Here is a 14535-nt window from a genome sequence, read left to right as displayed (position 1 = left end):
CTTTAAGTTAGGCAAAGATCAGGGTGATGCTGCGCTGTTTGTTGGAAAGCTGTCTCAGCAGAGCGGCAGCACCCTGGAACTTAGCTGCATTATGACTGAGTCTGATCTGCTTGAGAGGAGTCACCCCCCTCGTCACAACCTGAATCAATAAGGGGCAGCCACTGATGCAGCTGAAGAGGAAGGGAGTCGATATCCTTCAGGGTTCTCACATAGTCAAAAGGAAAGGAGTGATAATTTCCATCACTGGTCTCACGTATAATCAGAGAAGCAGCACGAGGAAAAGGAGGAGTCATATCCATTACTGTATCATAACACAGTAAAAGAGTCAGCTTTGGCCGATAAGGACCATATGCCCACCCAGTCTAAGATGATATCAGAACTCCGAATGAAGGTTTCTGGTGATTGAACTTGCGTCCTTCTCTTGGAAATTTAATGCAACCGTATCATCACTTCTCTGAATGTCTTGGCTTTTGTATTCTCCTTTTTGGCCCTAGAATGTCCTACGTGATTGCGCAAACACTCAAGCCCCTACCACCTCACTCCAGCTTGGCGTCATGCCACCTTCCCTTACTGCAGTGCTCTGTGTCTGTTCCAGGTTTAGCAGCACCTCTGCTTGCAGGTTATTCCAAGCATTCAGAAATATTTCCTCTGTGCCTTTCTCCCTTCCAGATGATCCATTGTTCTTGAATTTATTTATTTCTTAATGGGAAATGTCTCCTTACACTCTGGAACCTGCTAACTATTTTGAATGCTCCTGCTATATCATGCCCACTTCCTTCTGTGTTCATCACCAGTGTCACATACAGGTCATACACAGATGGACAGAGGAAAGTGTTAATAATGTCCATCACAGATCTCACATACAGCCCAGTCTGAAAGAGAACCATAATGCCCAGACAGAGCGAGAAAAAAAGGGTGTCACAATGACTATTCATGGTTCGGCATTGAGTCAAAGATAGAACATGAGAGGAAGGAAGTCATAAAGTCCATTACTGGTCTCACAGCCCTGTTTATAATCTTCCCACGATGTATCCTCATCTGGTCATGGTGGTGGCAGTCCAGGACAATCCAAGACACCGCAAGATAATCTTGAAAACAAGTGTGCAATGATTAGATTGAAGGAAAGGCAATATGACCTTTGTGGTCTGTGATGGTCCTTTTTTAAAATGGATGAGCACATGGAACAAATGTATTTAAGAGCGTTTCACTGTTTGTTCGCATGTCACTATTGAAATAGGTATATGCTCCCTGTGGGATTTTTTGATCCTTTCTACCCTGAGCAATAATCTAAGAACATCTACACATGCAATTTCGCTTTGACTATCGGTAAAAAGTACCCACGGGACTGGGCCGACTCAAGCAGCTGTCTCGCCTTGAGTCTAATTTTGCTATTGCACCCCCATCTTGAGGCCAGTCTTGTGGTATGACCCATACAGGTCACAGCTCATACCATGAGAATGGTTCCACACCAGAAAGGAGCCAGTATTGCAGCTTGAACTATTTCTAACCCAATGTTTGGACTTAAAGTATTCCACAAATTTAGATCCCACGGTTCCTCCCCTCTCTGTAAATGAGCACTTTTTCAGCTTCCAGAGTTGCTGCCATGTTCTGTCTGTTTGTGAATGCAGACTCTGCCCCCTCCCTCCCACGCTCTCCTTACTGCTTCAGGGAGTCCAGCATCAACAGCCTGCAAGCTCCCACCACAGACAACAGAAAGCATTAGCCAGCTCCTGAAATGCAAATGCAAACTTAGCTTAATTGGCCACTGACTGGGCTCTCTCTTTTGATTGGCCATTTCTGATTTTGGCCAACTGTTAGAACTACCATCATAATTTAATTTAATGTCACTCAACATACATTTTTTATGTAAATCATATCGAGTATAGAATATTCTCAGACCCACCATAACCCTCAACAAAGTGGGAGCAAAGCAAAAATGTGATGTTTCACCTTCCAGCTCCAAAGAGAAACAGGAAAGTATCCTCTATGAAAGTCCGAATGAAGCCCAAGAAGTAGAGGATAACACAAGAACTTCCAACGGCGAGTGTGGTCAAAGGCGTTCTTTATTAAGCACCAGTGGAGACCTGACACGGGGCCTTATTTTGGCGGGAGAGCCTGCCTGCCTCAGGGGTCAGATATAATTGTACGTAAAACCAGGGCCACCGAGAGGGGGAGCAAAATTCTCCAGGGCCTGGCCTCCAAGGGGGGCCTGGTGCTTGCCCAGCGCTAACATGGCTGTCCTGCCCCTGTACGCCGCAGACCAGAGTTATCATGCTATCGTGTTAACTCTGCTCTGCCCGCTTCACCATGTCTATCTATTCTAATCTATTCTATTCAGGGTATTTATAGCCCGCTAAAATCAATAAAGAGTCTAAGCGGGTTACAGAAATATGAAACATAAATTGGAAAGTTAGGACAGCTCACAAAAATTAGCCATTCAAATATTTATCAAAAAGATAAGATTTCAGTCCCTTTTGGAACTGTAAATAACATTTATAAATATCTAGAGATGGAAGTAACTAGTGAGGTAATTAAATCTGCTCACGACACAAAGTTATTCAAAGTTGTTAAATCGCAAGAGGATTGTGAAAAATTAATAGAGGACCTTACGAGACTGGGCATCCAAATGACAGATGACATTTAATATGAGTAAGTGCAAAGTGACGCATGTGGGAAAGAGGAACCCGAAATATAGTTATGTGATGCAAGGTTCCACGTTAGGAGTCACCGACCAGGAAAGGGATCTAGGTGTCATCGTTAATGGTACGTTGAAACCCTCTGCTCAGTGTGCAGCAGCGGCTAAGAAATTTTTTTTTTTTTGTTACATTTGTACCCCGCGCTTTCCCACTCATGGCAGGCTCAATGCGGCTTACATGGGGCAATGGAGGGTTAAGTGACTTGCCCAGAGTCACAAGGAGCTGTCTGTGCCTGAAGTGGGAATTGAACTCAGTTCCTCAGGACCAGAGTCCACCACCCTAACCACTAGGCCACTCCTAGTAGAATGTTAGGTATTATTAGGAAAGGAATGGAAAACAAAAATGAGGACGTTATAATGCCTTTGTATCGCTCCATTGTGCAACCGCATCTCAAATACTGTATGCAATTCTGGTCACCGCATCTCAAAAAAGGTACAGAGAAGGGCAACGAAAATGGTAAAGGGAATGGGACGACTTCCCTATGAGGAAAGGCTAAAGCGGCTAGGGCTCTTCAGCCTGGAGAAAAGATGACTGAGGGGAGATATGATAGAGGTCTATAAAATAATGAGTGGAGTAGAACGGGTAGACGTGAATCGCTTGTTTACTCTTTCTAAAAATACTAGGACTAGTGGGCACGCAATGACGCTACAAAGTAGTACATTTAAAACAAATTGGAGAAAATATTTCTTCACTCAACGTGCAATTAAACTCTGGAATTTGTTGCCAGAGAATGTGGTAAAAGCAGTTAGCTTAGCGTGATTTAAAAAAGGTTTGAACAGCTTTCTAAAAAAAAAAAAAAAGTCCATAAGCCATTATTAAGATGGATGGAGAAAATCCACTGCTTATTTCTAGGATAAGCAGCATAAAATGTATTGTACTGTTTTGGGATCTTGCCAGGTAGTTGTAACCTGGATTGGCCACTATTGGAAACAGGATGCTGGGCTTGATGGACCTTCGGTTGGAGACAGGGAAGGTTGGAGGGGGGTTGAGAGGAATGACTGGAGATAGTAAAGAAGGGGGCTCACAGTGACAGGCAGTGCCATGAAGGAGGCAGAGAGAAACAGACTGCTTCACTGGGGTGCAGATATAGGGAGAAAATGTTCAGGATCTAGAGTGAGGGGAGGTGACTTTACAGAGACAAGGAGCATCAAATAGCTTTCACCAATTATCAGCTGCTGATGATAATGATAATAATAATAATCCCTGAGTAAATCCTTAGAACATAAGAGTAGCCATACTGGGTCAGAGCAATGGTCCATCTAGCCCAGTATCCTGTTTTCCAAACAGTGGCCAAGCCAGGTCACAAGTCCCTGGCAGAAATCCAAACCGTGGCAACACTCCATACTACAAATCCCAGGTCAAGCAGTTGCTTCCCATATCTGTCTCAATAGCAGACTATGGACTTTTCCTCCAAGAATCTGTCCAACCCTTTTTTAAACCCAGATACACTAACCGCTGTTACCACATCCTCCGGCAAAGAATTTCAGAGCTTACATAAGGAATTTGGAAGACTGGGTAACCAAATGGAAGGTGAAATTTAATGTGGACAAATGTGAAGTGATGCACATTGGGAAGAATAGTTGAAATCACAGTTTCCTGATGCTAGGGTCCACCTTAGGAGGCAGCAGCTAAGAAATAGATCTAGGTGTCATTGTAGACATGCTGAAATCTTCTGCTTAATGTGCGGCTGCGGCCAAAAAAAAAAGAAAACAGGATGCTAGGAATTATTAGGAAAGGGATGGAAACTAAGAGCAAGAATATTATAATGCCTCTGTAATGCTCCATGGTATGACTTCACCTTGAGTATTGTGTGTAATTATGGTCGCTGTATCTCAAAAAAAGGTATAGCAGAATTAGAAAAGGTTCAAAGAAGGACAACCAAAATGATTAATGGTATGGAACTCTTTTCCTATAAGGAAAGGCTAAAGAGTTTAGGGCTCTTCAGCTTGGAAAAGAGATGGCTGAGGGGGGATATGATTATGGTCTACAAAATCCTGAGTGGTGTAGAACAGGTAAAAATGAATAATTTTGTTACTCTTTCAAAAAGTACAAAGACTAGGGGACACTCAATGAAATGACATGGCAATAATTTGAAAACAAATAGGAGGAACTATTTTTCCACTGAACGAATAGTCAAACTCTGGAAGTCGTGGCTGGAAGATGTGGTAACGGTGGTTAGTGTATCTGGGTTTAAAAAAGGTTTGGTCAAGTTCCTGGATGAAAAGCCCATTGTCTGCTATTGAGATAGATATGAGGGAAGCCACTGCTTGTCCTGGGAATTGGTAGCATGGAATGTTGCTACTATTTGGGATTCTGCCAGATACTTTTGACCTGGATTGGCCACTGCTGGAGGCAGGATACTGGGCTAGCTGGACCATTGGTCTGACCCAGTATGGCTATTCTTATGTGAATCACGTTATCTCCCAGTGCCTCAGATTTAATCCCAGCTCTGTCCCTAAATCTGTGTAACTCTGAGCAAGTCACTTTATCTCCTTGTACTTTGGTTCTAATCCCAGCTCTGTCACTCTCCGTGTGACCGTGGATAAGTCAGTCTGCGTCCAGGATAAAAACAGTAATACAGAAAAAAAAATTCCACATTGCTCCCTCTACTAAGCCAGGGGAAGCTCTTCCTTTGCATCCTCCACAAGGCCACTACAGTGAAACCTGCTTTCTGCAAACATTAGCCTGAGAACTGATGGAGGGAGAGCCCTAACCCTCAGCAGTGTACAAGATTAGTTAATCAGTCCACACCAAGGGGGCTGGAAGACTTCCTGTAATGCTAGAGGGTGTGATCCTGGGCTCTCTTGCCAACAATTGTTAAGAAAACAGCAAGGAAGGAAAAGGAAGCATTACGGGTAGGTGCGGTATCCTTTGTCTCATGTCCTGACTCCTGCGGAAGGTTGGGGCCCTGGGGAGATTAGAACAGGGTGTCAGTGCTAAGCTCGCTGCCTTGTTCCTGCTGTTCCCCTTCCAGCCTCTGGTTCCACTGTACTCCCTAATCGCACTCTCCTCACAGCTGGGGAAGGGGGAAAATTCCTTCACGCACTAGGAATTACAACTACTTTTATTTTCATTGTGTGGTATTAAAGAAAGAAGTGCCCTTTTTCCCATGCAGGGATCAGTGTGTGCAGTGCTACAGGAGAAGTACCTTTTTCTTAGGCTGTAAACACATGTGCAAAGCTAGAGGAGCATTAGATGAGTAGGCCTCCTACGTCTCCTTCCACTCACATCTTGATGAGTGGGTCTCCTGCAGCTCCCTCCATTCACATCTCGATGAGCGGACCTCCTGCGTCTCTCTCCTCTCACATCTCAATGAGCGTGACTCCTGCATCTCCCTCCACTCACATCTCGATGAGCGAGCCTCCTGTGTCTCCTTCAACTCACATCTCGATGAGTGTGCCTCCTGCGTCTCCCTCCACTCACATATCGAGCGGACCTCCTGCATCTCCCTCCACTTACATCTCGATGAACGTGCCTCCTGCGTCTCCCTCCACTCACATCTCGATGAGCAGGCCTCCTGCGTCTCCCTCCACTCACATCTTGATGAGCGGACCTCCTGCGTCTCTCTCCACTCACATCTCAATGAGCGTGACTCCTGCATCTCCCTCCACTCACATCTTGATGAGCGGACCTCCTGCATCTTTCTCCACTCACATCTCAACGAGCGTGACTCCTGCATCTCCCTCCACTTACATCTCGATGAGCGGACCTCCTGCGTCTCCTTCAACTCACATTTTGATGAGCGTGCCTCCTGCATCTCCCTCCACTCACATCTCGATGAGCGAGCCTTCCGTGTCTCCCTCCACTCACATCTCGATAAGTGAGCCTCCTGCATCTCTCTCCACTCACATCTCAATGAGCGTGACTCCTGCATCTCCTTCCACTCACATCTTGAAGAGCAGGCCTCCTGCATCTCCCTCCACTCACAACTCGATAAGTGAGCCTCCTGCGTCTCTCTCCACTCACATCTCGATGAGCGTGCCTCCTGCATCTCCCTCCACTCACATCTCGATGAGCGGGCCTCCTAATGTCTCCCTCCACTCATATCTCGATGAGTAGGTCTCCTGCATCTCCCTCCACTCACATCTTGATGAGCGGGCCTCCTGCATCTCCCTTCACTCATATCTCGATGAGCGAGCCTCCTGCAACTCCTTCTACTCACATCTCATTGAGCGAGCCTCCTGCATCTCCGTGCACTCATATCTCGATGAGCAGGCCTCCTGCAACTCCTTCCACTCACATCTCAATGAGCGAGCCTCCTGCATCTCCTTCCACTCACATCTCGATGAGCGAGCCTCCTAATGTCTCTCTCCACTCAAATCTCGATGAGTAGGTCTCCCGCATCTCCCTCCACTCACATCTTGATGAGCGGGCCTCCTGCATCTCCCTGCACTCATATCTCGATGAGCAGGCCTCCTGCATCTCCCTGCACTCATATCTCGATGAGCAGGCCTCCTGCATCTCCCTGCACTCATATCTCGATGAGCAGGCCTCCTGCAACTCCTTCCACTCACATCTCAATGAGCGAGCCTCCTGCATCTCCTTCCACTCACATCTCGATGAGCGAGCCTCCTAATGTCTCTCTCCACTCAAATCTCGATGAGCGAGCCTCCTGCATCTCCTTCCATTCACATCTCAATGAGCGAGCCTCCTGCGTCTCTCTCCACTCACATCTCGGTAAGTGAGCCTCCTGCGTCTCCCTCTACTCACATCTCGATGTGTGGGCCTCCTGCGTCTCCCACTTACATCTCGATGAGCGGGCCTCCTACATCTCCTTCCACTCACATCTTAATGAGTGAGCCTCCTGCATCTCCCTCCACTCACATCTCAATGAGCGAGCCTCCTGCGTCTCCCTCCACTCATTTCTCGATAAGTGAGCCTCCTGCGTCTCCCTCCACTCACATCTCGATGAGCAGGTCTCCTGCAACTCCTTCCACTCACATCTCGATGAGCGAGCCTCCTGCAACTCCTTCCACTCACATCTCGATGAGCGAGCCTCCTGCATCTCCTTCCACTCAAATCTCGATGAGCAGGCCTCCTTCATTTACTCCCATCCCATATTTCCTATAACTCTGCTAGAACACCTGGCTGTCAGAGATGGCTTAGATGCCGGTGAACTTGGAGGCACATGCAGAGCCTGAAGGACAGAGGAGGCAGTTCTGATGATGATGAGAGGGTCTGAAAGGCAGGGTCTTCATTCCTGGTTGCCCTTTCTCCTGATTCTAAGACATCCTGTTTCCTAGGAGACAGGTCTAGTCCTGGAGTATGACTTTTCTGATGCTGATTTTGTGAATGCTGACAGCTGATGCTCTGCCTGAAGGCTATATCTCACTGTTCTATGCGGATCATAATTGAATTAATTGGTACATTTCTCAGGTGATAATAAAACATACACTGCACATATGATTTGCAAAGGCAAAAGTAGCCTCTTGCAAGACCTAAGGAGAGAGCATCTCACCTAAGCATTAAGTTGAGGAAACATAGGTACTAGTACAGCCTGTTGATCCTGGTGAGTCATCCAGGTGAGTCAGGAAATGATCATGTTTCCTGATAGTACCACTGAATGCTGAAGGGATGGCTCTTGATCGATCCTTTGTCATTTTGATAGCTGTAGGAAAGGGATGGCAGACTCCTATGTGCTCAAAGCAGGCCTGTTTTACTGGACAGCCAAATTAGGAACATGAATCTGGTTATTGGATCAAATCTATAGAAATATACTACTACTACTACTTAACATTTCTAGAGCGCTACTAGGGTTACGCAGCGCTGTACAGTTTAACAAAGAAGGACAGTCTCTGCTCAAAGGAGCTTACAATCTAAAGGACAAAATGTCAAGTTGGGGAAGATGAAGTTACCTAAGAACCATCTGACCCCCCAGACTGCTTACCTATTATGTTGTCACACGTAGGGATGTGCCCAGGAACATTTTTTAGACAGGTTCATTTTCTGCTCAGTCACCCAGTTGCTTAGTTTTTCGTTTCTGAACGATTTGTTTATCAATTTACATGACTACTTCTGAACTAACAACAAAAACTACTTATGAACTAACTACCTTTCGCAAATGCCTGAAGACCTACCTATTCGACAAAGCATACCAATAAGAGCAACAACTAGAAATATAATACACTGCAACCTTGCCTACCATCAACAATGTTCTTGCTTATATCCACTTGACTGAACTTCGATCCCATTATTTTCTATGATATCTCCACCTTACCTATTATCAGTAATGCTTTCTACTCATACTTGCTTGATTTGCGAAGATACTACTTTCTATGTAACACTAATTGCTATCTCCTAATCCACTATCTACTAATAACGACACTTTGTAAGCCACATTGAGCCTGCAAAAAAGGCAGGAAAATGTGGGATACAAATGCAATAAATAAATGACTACATGAGAGATTTCCCAACCAAATTGTAAATGTGTTGTTTCCGAAATATTTGCAAATAGATAGATGGTACAGATTGATTGTTGTTGCTAATCTTCAACATGCTCTCCAATCTGATTTTACTCTTGATGTTATGTAGCTACTGCCTGTTTAACTTGTGTAAGCCACATAGAACTAGATTTTGATAGCTGGATGTTTGTGGGATATAAGTTTAATAAAATGAAATAAAAAAAATTAATGAGGCAAGCAAGGTTGTACTCGGTGGGGTTTTCTACTCATTTTCAATTAAGCTTGCTTGAAACTGGAGTGGCGGAATAGCCTAGAGGTTAGCAGCAGGGGATATAAACTAGGAAAACCAGAGTTCAAATCCCACCAATTTGCTATTGCCTTAGGTACAAAATTAGATATAACTTAAAACAGTTCTGGCCTACTAATCACTGGCAATTCTTAAAGGTGCTAAGAAAAACCCCATAAGAAATATTAAAATAACATAAAACATGAATAAACAGTTACAAAACAGACATATGATAAAAAGAATCAAATTAACAACTACTATCAAATGATCCTGACTCGATGGAAGCAGTTATGTTTTACTGAAATTTTTAGTGCACTGGCCCCCCTGACATGCCAGGACACCAACCAGCCACCCTAGGGGTCACTGCGGTGGACTTCAGAAAAGCTCCCTCGTGCATAGCTCCCTTACTTTGGGAGCTGAGCCCCCCAAACCCACTACCCACAAATATACTGCACCCACTAAAATTGCTCCATGGACCTGCATACAGCCTCTAGGACTTATTGCTGCTGTATAACTTTGGTACACCAGTTCACACCTGAAGACTAATCTCTCTGAAAAAGTCCTTTCTTGAAATAAGCACGTTTACTCACAGTTAACTGCAGATCAGAGGTTGTGCCCCACTGGCAAAGAGTCCCCTGGTACTAAGATAAGCAGTAGGTCAGAGCTGGCACAATGGTGTACAATGCCCTCTTTCAGCACCATTCAAGGTAATAACTACGTTCTCTAACGTGGGTAACACGTATTTGACTGACTGTACATTTGTCCTTTAGATTGTAAGCTCCTTTGAGCAGGGACTGTCCTTCTATGTTAAATTGTACAGCGCTGCGTAACCCTAGTAGCGCTTTAGAAATGTCAAGTAGTAGTATTAGTAACACAGGAAAGGGAACTAAAACTTGCTTACAAAAATGGCCACTACCGCATGGACTACAACAGGAAACAAAACAGGGCACACTCTGACCTGGTTGGCAGGGGGGAAAAGCACCATGGGAGTAGAGCCCAGTACCCTACACCCAACACAATGCATTGGTAATGTGACTCTGCAGGGCACCTAGCAGAAAAGGTGTCACACTCACCCGAAGGCCACATCGCAACCAGGGAAAGGCTGTCGGAGGATACAACACATTCTGCTGTCATGGAGGTGGGTACGGCATTTGAGGCTGGCATACAGGCTGGCAAAAAGGTTTTTAGTTTTATTTTTTTAGTTTGGAAGGGGGTTGGTGACCACTGGGGGAGTATGGGGAGGTCATCCCCGATTCCCTCCAGTGGTCATTTGGCCAGTTGGGGCACCTTTTTGAGGCTTGGTCGTGAAAATAAAAGGACCAAGTAAAGCCGGCAAAATACTGCTTAATGTCGCTTTTTTTTCCATTATCGGCGAAAGCCGGCCATCTGGTAGCCACGCCCATGCCCGCCCATGTCCCCATATAAGTCTGCCCAGCACTATCTTTGTAAACCACATTGAGCCTGCAAATAGGTGGGAAAATGTGGGATACAAGTACAATAAATAAATAGAATTGAAGACGGCCAGAGATGGAGCTTGACACCAGCTCGTTCCACCTTTTCCCCTCCCCCCAGTGGCAGCTCCCTTGGTTGTCAGCCCCCTCCCCAATGACAGCTTCCTTGATTCAAAACCCCTAATGCCAGGCAACCCAAATTCCAGCTTCCCCAACGGCAGTCCCCAAATGGCAAAACCCCTATGTGGGCAACACACAACATGTTGGCGCCTTCTCCTCAAGGTACAACCCCCTTCCCTCATCGATGGTCTAAAGCACAGCATAGGTCATCATCTAGCAGATACTTCAACCCATTCCCTGGGCTTACTGGGGGCCCCTAGGATCTAGAGGGGCAGGAGCGATGCCCACATGCTCCTTCCTCAATGATGCCTCAGGCCAGTGGTAAATATTGACGTCCATCATTTCCAGTACAGATGAGGATTTCCCTATGCAAAATAGGGAATCCACATCAATATTGTAGGCCCGCCCAGGCGCTCCCTCTCTCTGCCCTACCAATACCCCCTAGAAGGCTGCATGTAGTTAGCGTCCCTACATGTGAATGGCCCCTGTTCTGAAATGGCAATTAAACATCTGGGCCTCTCCAGAAGTTTAAATGCTGCCATTTGCACATGGGGACGTTTCTAATGTTTTTTGGGATCTTACCAGGTAGTTGTGACCTGGATTGGCCGCTGTTGGAAACAGGATGCTGGGCTTGATGGACCTTTGGTCTTTCCCAGTATGGCAATACTTATGTACTTAATATAAGGGCCTATGGAGGAATTCTATAAAGAGGGAACTGTCAAAGAAAATAAAAATTCTGCAGGAAACAGATAGCAACATGGAATACTTATGCATAGAAATTCCATGTGTGAAGGGAAAGAGTATACTGGTAGGGATATTCTACCATCCGCCAGGCCAAACCGAATGTTAACAGAAATTAGGAAAGCTAGCAAATGTTTCAACAGTGGGTGATTTCAATTACCAAAAAACCAAAAACGTTCTACGTAAATCTATTCTGTATCCCAAGGAATGTCTTCTATAAATAACATAGTGGAGAAAAAAAGACTTCAGTAGGAACACAAGACAGGAGGAGGAGTGGCCTAGTGGTTAGGGTGGTGGACTCTGATCCTGTGGAACTGAGGAACTGAGTTAGATTCCCACTTCAGGCACAGGCAGCTCCTTGTGACTCTGAGCAAGTCACTTAACCCTCCATTGCCCCATGTAAGCTGCATTGAGCCTGCCATGAGTGGGAAAGCGCGGGGTACAAATGTAATAAAATAGATACTATTGGAGATTCTACATGGAATGTTGCTACTATTGGAGATTCTACATGGAATGTTGCTATTCCACTAGCAACATTCCATTTAGAAGCCTGCGCGGCCACATTGGTGATCTGCAAGGGCCGACTTCTACATGGAATGTTGCTACTATTGGAGATTCTACATGAAATGTTGCTATTCCACTAGCAACATTCCATGTAGAAGGCTGCGCAGGCTTCTGTTTCTGTGAGTCTGACGTCCTGCACGTATGTGCAGGACGTCAGACTCACAGAAGCAGAAGCCTGCGCGGCCACATTGGTGATCTGCAAGGGCTGACTTCTACATGGAATGTTGCTATTCCACTAGCAGCATTCCATGTAGAATCTCCAATAGTAGCAACAGTGGAGGAGTGGCCTAGTGGTAGTGGAGGAGTGGCCTAGTGGTTAGGGTGGTGGACTCTGGTCCTGGGGAACTGAGTTCAATTCCCGGCACAGGCAGCTCCTTGTGACTTTGGGCAAGTCACTTAACCCTCCATTGCCTGCCACATTGAGCCTGCCATGAGTGGGAAAAGTGCAGGGTACAAATGTAACAAAAAAAAAAACAACCCTGTTTGAAAGATAAACCTTCATACACACAGGGGACTCTTCATAATCATAAGTCATAACAAAAACTCCACATCAATATATCACTATTTTTCAAAAAGACAAATGACCTTTCGTGGATACAGAATAAGCTGAAAAAAAAGCTAAAATATCATTACCAACAATTGTAAACTTGGTACTTATCTTGCTATATTGCCATTCAATTACATTTCGATCAGGCTTCTTAATATTCAATATCCCAACAGGGGTTCCCTGTTGCACCTTTCAGGCTGCTTCAGGGGACATAGTCCATCCAAAACTCAGCAAAACTTGCAATTTCCCCAAACCTTCTCAGCTACTGGCACTCAGAACATGGCAGGTGAGGAGGTCCCCTCATTCTAAACACTAGTCGAGCAGTTGTCCCAAGAGAAAATGAATGCAATTTATATTCCCAAGCTATACAAAAAGAAACCAACAAAAAACCCAAACTGCCATCACTGGTTACACTCAACAAAACTTATTTGAGTTAAATTATGGTGCCTGGAACTCTATTATATATAAAAAAAAAAAAAATCCAGACTCCTGACTGCAGTGTCACAGTGTTAAGTGTAACAATATATTCTGCTTCCTCAGGAACCTTCCTCTTGCAACAATGGGTGCAGAGCTGAACTGGAATATTTCCCCATAAAATTCACCTTATAAAAAAATAAAAAATCGGATTCTGGTTTTGTCTCAGTACCAGCAACATAATCCCTCTCCAGTAGCAGACGTGTTCTCCTGGATTCCATATAGCCCGCCTAGAGATCAGCGCCAAAATCCAAGCATATTCTGTAACAACGCACCTAATTAAATTGGCTTAACAAGCCAATCAGAATTGTTAACAGCACTTAACAAGCAATAATGAGCACTAATTGGCAATAATTAGAATTTACGCGCACAACTCACTAAGTGTATTCTGTAACGCAATGCGCCTAAGTTCTAACATGTGCAGGCAAAAAGGGGTGTGGTTATAGGCAGGGATATGGGCATTCCGTGGGCATTTCAAAATTTACACACATATAGTAACATAGTAAGTGATGGCAGAAAAAGACCCGTATGGTCCATCCAGTCTGCCCAACAAGATAAACTTATATGTGCTACTTTATGTGTATACCTGACCTTGATTTGCATCTGCCATTTTTAGGGCACAGATCGTAGAAGTCTGCCCAACACTAGCCCCGCCTCCTAACCACCGGTGCTGCCACCCAATCTCAGCTAAACTTCTGAGGATCCATTCCTTCCGAACAGGATTCCTTTATGTTTATCCCACGCATGTTTGAATTCCGTTACCGTTTTCATCTCCACCACCTCCCGCGGGAGGGCATTCCGTGAAAAAATACTTCCTGACATTTTTCTTGAGTCTGCCCCCCTTCAATCTCATTTCATGTCCTCTAGTTCTACCGCCTTCCCATCTCCGGAAAAGGTTTGTTTGTGGATTAATACCTTTCAAATATTTGAACATCTGTATCATATCACCCCTGTTTCTCTTTTCCTCCAGGTGTCCTCCAGACACATAGTTATAGAATACGGCCCAGTGCGCCTAAATCTGCGCGCCAGGATTTATGCCATGTTTTCGTTGGTGTAAATGGATGCGTGTAGTGTTAGGCGCATATTCTACATACCACGCCTAAATCTAGGCACCGCTTAGGTGGAAATGTTTTCTGCGTGAATTTTTAGGCACCATATATAGAATTCCCCCAACTGAGACCAATATTCAGCTGGTGGCAGTCAGTGTTTTGCTGACCGCTGCTGGCTTTATTCCTGCATATTCAATTCCAAGCCA

The sequence above is a fragment of the Microcaecilia unicolor genome, chromosome 1 (assembly GCF_901765095.1).
Source record: "Microcaecilia unicolor chromosome 1, aMicUni1.1, whole genome shotgun sequence".
Taxonomy (NCBI): domain Eukaryota; kingdom Metazoa; phylum Chordata; class Amphibia; order Gymnophiona; family Siphonopidae; genus Microcaecilia; species Microcaecilia unicolor.
Note: the sequence above shows the minus strand (reverse complement) of the source record.